General features: G+C 38.3%; 1 long non-coding RNA gene across 1 annotated transcript; it reads right to left on the bottom strand.

The window, feature by feature from the left end:
• Positions 1-2078: 2078 nt before the first annotated feature.
• LOC136231200 (uncharacterized) lies at positions 2079-3761 on the bottom strand. Its single transcript, XR_010689725.1, has 3 exons — positions 3220-3761; positions 2304-3141; positions 2079-2224 (listed from the first exon to the last, which is right to left on the bottom strand). It is a non-coding gene; the product is annotated as an uncharacterized lncRNA (long non-coding RNA).
• Positions 3762-5748: the final 1987 nt, after the last annotated feature.

Here is a 5748-nt window from a genome sequence, read left to right as displayed (position 1 = left end):
ATCAATACTGGATGGCGGGTCTTCCAACATTTGGCGATTGCTAACCTCTTTATGGAATTTGGCCTTTATGATGCGTATCTACAGATCAAGGATCCTTTGTGGCATGTGACTTGTTTCATAAGCCATCTGGATAGTGGACCTTTGGTCACGACCGATGTCTAAATGTTTCTTCAGTCCTTTTAGCATCTTTGTATCTGCCCTAATGATTCGTCGGCAGATCCTTATCCATAAGAGTATTGATGGCGGATCCTTCATCCTTTGTCTAATTATGCTTTTTCCCCATGTATGATATTTAGATGTTATGGAGATGTAGATGAAAAGTCATATCACTACTCATCTTTAATTGCTATCAATTCTCTATTAAACCCAGCATTTATCCTTGAAACCCTCAGAGTTGGGGTATTCGAACAGTCAAGTCTTTATTCCCCTTAATGGCTATTAATTGTCATTTAATTGTATTTATTCCCATTCATGGATGGTTATAAGGGCGCCTTTTAGTATTCTTAGAACCGTCGAGGCATATCCACGCTCTCTTTGAGAACAATGGAAGGTCTACATTACTCACTCTTATCGGGCGTATCTTGTTATGGTGTGTCTCGTAATGGTCCACGTGGCGTGGCATAATCCTTTTCTTCATTATTTGCACATTCACACCTGCATTAATTATCACTAATTCCATATTAATCATGCATAAATCTCTCTTTTAGAAGGAATAATGGTTTGCCATTATTTCTATTAATTTTCCCTTATTCCTCATTCAAGAATAATTTGGGTTGTTATCAAGATCCATTCCAATGACTTGGAATGATGTGTCTTTAAGGAAATTTTATCAATGAATCTGCCTTTCGGTCTTTCTTTTCAAGTACAAATCTCAGTATTCTTCAAAGTATGTACATCCTGATTTTTAGCAGTCGAAAAACATAAGTAATAAAGTTTTCTTTCTTTCCATACATCTTGCTTGGAATCCTTTTTTATTAAATTAAAGACTAATCTTATTCATGCTTAAAGGATTCTAGCCACAATCATTAAGTCAAACAGTTCTAAAAATTGATACGGGGCTTATCTTTGCAAAAACAAATAAACATGATATAACTTTCACATGTATCAAAAAGTTTGACAATAAGCAAAAGATAAAATTACAAAAAAAACGATTATTCGTTCGGTGCACCCAAAGGCCTATGTTCAGGAAATTCTCCTTCGTTCGGAATCATGGGATAATCTGGATCTTCCGGGGGAAGAGATTCATCCAGAAGTCAAAATTGGCTTCAGGAATCTCTTCCCTCAAGGTTCGGAGGAATTTCACCCGATATTGAAGGGATTTTTTGTACCCAAGCTCTTCTGCTTCTTCTTTGACGTGCACAATCGTGTCTACAGTTTGTCGTTGCAAATCCTCAATTTCTTTAGCAAAACGAGCTTCGGAATCTATCTTTTCTTGAGTCAAGGATGATATTTTTTCCCAAAGCTCATCGTTGTTAAGTTGCATGAAGGAATTTGTCTTTTCGGCTTTGGTGGCTTTCTCATTTGCTTCTTTGGCTTCAGTTCTGACTGCATCTAGTTGAAGTACAACTTGAGTTGCTGATTCTCTAAGAGAAGTAAGCTCTTTATTTGAAGCCTCAATATCATCTTCAAGCTGGTTTCGCGCCTTTTGATGTCTATCAGCATCTTGTGTCGCCGCGTCATACCTTTACCGGAGCCCTTTCAGGGTTGCAAGATGTTTTCTGATAAGATTGTCTTTCAGAGCAATTTGTCCCTCAAGTTCATTTATTTGACCACTTTCTGAAGGGCTATTTTTTCGGCCTTCTCTGAGGTCGAAGCTTTCTCTTTTGCTTGATTTAACTCGTCTCGAGCTATGAAAAGCTCACTTCTCACACTATCCAGTTCCTTAAGGGCTGTGTCAGTGGAACGTTGTTGATCATTCATTTTGGACTTTAGTTGGTGGTACTTCTTAGCTACATTACGATATTGCTCGATTAGCAAGGCCGTAGACGATAGATCCTGAAAAGCAGAGAAGAAACAAGTAAACAAATGAAAGAGGAAATAAACATAAAAGGAAAAGGATGAAGCTTACAGCAACTTTTCTTTCTAAAGCTTCACGAGAAGCTTTGAAGACACTTAGATGTTCAAAAAGTTCAGCATCATCCGACATGACTGAAAGATGAGCAACATCTTCCGTAGTACTAGGAATCCGAAGTGACAGATGATTTCCAAAGAGAGCGGTCCATAACTGAAAATGAAGGGTAAAAATTAATAATAAGGTTAAACTAAACCTTATATGGTAAAACTTTCAAAACAAGTGGTTTTACCTTAAACCGATCATATTAGGAGTATTTAGCCAACTCATCAGTGGTCACTGTCTCGTTCAATTGTTGAACAGTTTCTAGATTTACTCATGAAGGTAATTCAAGCTTACCTTCAGCTTTCATTTGGGCCCTCATTTCTCGGTATTCTTTCTTTCTTTTTGGAGCTGGTTCTCCTACATCAATCACCTCGATCTCTCGGTCCCGCTTCTTTGAGAAGTAGGTGTCTTCGACCAGGGGAACATGAATGCGCCGAAGATGAGAGTTTCAGGCCAATTTTTTGCTCGTCTCCTCCAGCATCATTTCTTTTCCAGTATTAGAAATGTATGAGTCTGTGTTATCATCTTTTGAAGGATTCAGTATGAGTCTCCTGGATCTTTTTTAAGGAGTAGTGGTGGCTATTTTGGAGGTGCTTCCATGTTCTTTCTCTTTCTCGGTTCGTCTCTTCAGGGGAGCACTTGGAGAAGGTTAGGAACCATCTTCAAAGAAGTCATCGGTGTTTAAACCAAATTCACTAGGAGATGGATGATCTACGTCCCTAGATAGATTGATGTCGACGGAAGGAGTGATGCTAGTGAAAGGAATGTCTTCAGCATTTCAGGTTGCTTCGAGGGTCCTTTCTGATGAAGAGGAGGGCAATGTAATGACTATGTTGTTAGTCTGTTCAGGAGAAGCTTGGAGTGTTTGGTGGATTGTTGGGCCTTCGGTAATCAATGGAGGATCGGGGTTTGACTTAATGGCAGAACAACGGTAGTTATGGGTGTTTGTGCGGTGGCAAGAGCATTTGACGAGGCGGTTTGAGATTTATGTTTATCTCGTTGCTACTTCAGCTTCGCCCGATGAGCTGTATAAGAAGTCATGATCAGAAATAGACATGCATCAAAAACAAATAAATTCAAAGAGTCAAATCAAAGTCAAATACCTGCAAAAAGTTCAGTTTTTAGGTAAATGATGCTGTGTTGCTCATCATAAAAGCAAGTTCGGCCATTTCCTCAGAGGATCGTCATAAACCTAGGGCATTTCCACTGAGTTTGGTAGGAGAATATCCTGTGGGCCCAAACTTCTTCTAGTGGGGATAAATCTTGAGCAGGTCGCAAAGTTTGAGCATCGAGTGGTTTTTCATTCCACTTTCGGGTAAAGGGGAAACCTCTGGGGACATAAGTATGGTTTGGGTTTACACCGCTCGATTCAATCCAAAACCAGAAGGGTTTGAAGTTTTTGTGACTTGAAACTTTGTCGGTTAGAAAGTTTGGGCGTTTCTTTGGGTATGACCAGTGCACAAGGTCTTCTGCAGGTTTTTTATTTGGATGCCAAAAGTGTCGGAAGAGAGTTCTGGAAAGTTTAATGCCTAAATCTTTACATATTTTGTGAAAGTCAAGGAGTTCTAGCCATGCATTGGGAGAAATCGGGCTAGGGCAGAGATTGAATTCATTCATCCCTGGTAGGATTCCTAGGGCTAAGGGAAATTCCATCTTATACTCAAGGTGTAGGACGAACATGCGCATTTTTATTGAGGTTGGGGGGAGATGTACCATATCGCTGCTATTAGGCATGGTTAGGGTAAATTCTTTTAGCCAAGGATGAAGGTTAGGCAGGGCTTGTAATCGAATCAAAGAAATAAGTGAAGGTTGGTCAAAAGATTTGGGGTTCTTTTTCCTAGGTTTTACTAGGGAGTTCTCAATTTTGAGGATTTCTGCATTTTGGTCTTGGGAAGAAGGAATGGTGGTTTCTTCACTAGGGTCCTCAGGAAGAGGTCGAAGCTCTGGTTCTACTTGAAGAGATTGGTGAATTTTCTTTATACCATTTTTGGAGGAGGAAGGCATTGACACAAAATTAAAAATAAAAGGAAAGAATGGAAGAACTTACAAGTTGCAGAAGAGGAGTGAGGAGGATGATAGTAAAAACCATTGTTCTAGAGAAGGACGATTTATGAAGTTAAAAGAGTAGTGAAGCTTAAAGGTTTTCTTACTTGGGGAATACAAAACAGGTTTACAAAATTCATTATGGCAAAGCTAATGGTGGCGTAATAATTATGGCATTTCATAGGTGTACAAGTACATATGGAGGAAAGCCTAAAGGCGTTTCTAATTCTCTGTACTGGAGGGACATCTGTTATAGTATTAATTCACTTGGGCCTCATTACAATGGGCCCACCATGAATTAATATATTAACCTTGGCCCAATATGGAGAGCCTGTAGGAGGATGATGATTTCTGGCCAAGGGCACCCTTCGGTCATCTTAATACGACCGAAGGTATAAAATTAAAAGATGTATATAGGTACACGTGGACCAGACAGGTTGATGGACTCTAAGTAGACGCTCCTAACTTTTATAAATATAGTGGCACACAAAGATAGGGTCCGTTGACCTATCATAAGCTGCCACATGAATGAAAGTTGCTTTTTGTTATCTATAAATAGCTAAGCCACAACAGAATTGAGGTAACTCATTCTATCTACTTGAAATACTCTCTAAGTCTTTGATATTTCCTCATTCTATCGACTAACTTCATCATTGAAGAGGGTTCGCCGGACTCCGGCTCCCTTTTCTGACGTCTTTTGTGTTTCAAGTGACTAGAGTCTTGATCAAGAAAGCTGGTTACTAAACTCACAGTAACATTATATAAACCATTTATGTAATCAACCAATTAAATTTATTTAATTGAGCCTTGGCATGTTTGGCGTTATGGACATTATTAGACCCTTCTATAATTGTTATTTAGTCTTTTGGTATTTTTGGAAAATAGGGCATGTGTGTCCTGTCTTATATACTCTCTATTGTATTTCTCTTTTCACCTAAAATTCCCTTCAAATTAGTTGAAGTATTCTAAGTAGTATAGAAAATGATATTATTGTAAATTCAAGGCGCCAAGGAAAAGATGGAGGACCTGAAGGATAAATATGTAATAGTTAGTATTTACCCTGGGATTGACCTTTTATCCCGTTTCTGGCTCAAAGAAATAAATTTAGATAATGTGTCCATAACCGCCAATGTCGAATGTATGGTCTGATGTATGCTAAAGCAAATCAAGACTAGGATAGATTATGAGACTTAAAATAAATCCATCACTAAACAAAAGTTAAGTCAATAAATAAGTTATAAATCGGTTGCCTCCCTAATATTATAATTTAGCCGGCAGTATATGGGGGTTTTACTGTTGTTGAGAAAACTCAAGCTCGGAGTTTAATGGATAACACCTGAATTATTGAAAATCGTTTTCATGAATACAAGGTTAAAGACTTAAACTAGCCTTGAATAATTGGATGAGCAAACTCATGTTATTTGAAGCTAGTAGGCAATATGGTTGGGATTAGTATTAAAATGTATTAGTTACCAATGTGGTTAGTAAACCAACAACCTAGGAATCATATAATAAATGTGATTGATTACATGAATCTACCGAATGAATGAAGCTAGCTTGTTGAGTAAACTCAAGGTGAAACTTCACTA

Source organism: Euphorbia lathyris, chromosome 5 (genome assembly GCF_963576675.1).
Source record: "Euphorbia lathyris chromosome 5, ddEupLath1.1, whole genome shotgun sequence".
In the NCBI taxonomy this organism is placed as follows: Eukaryota; Viridiplantae; Streptophyta; class Magnoliopsida; order Malpighiales; family Euphorbiaceae; genus Euphorbia; species Euphorbia lathyris.
Note: the sequence above shows the minus strand (reverse complement) of the source record. Positions and strands in the feature narration are given on the sequence as shown.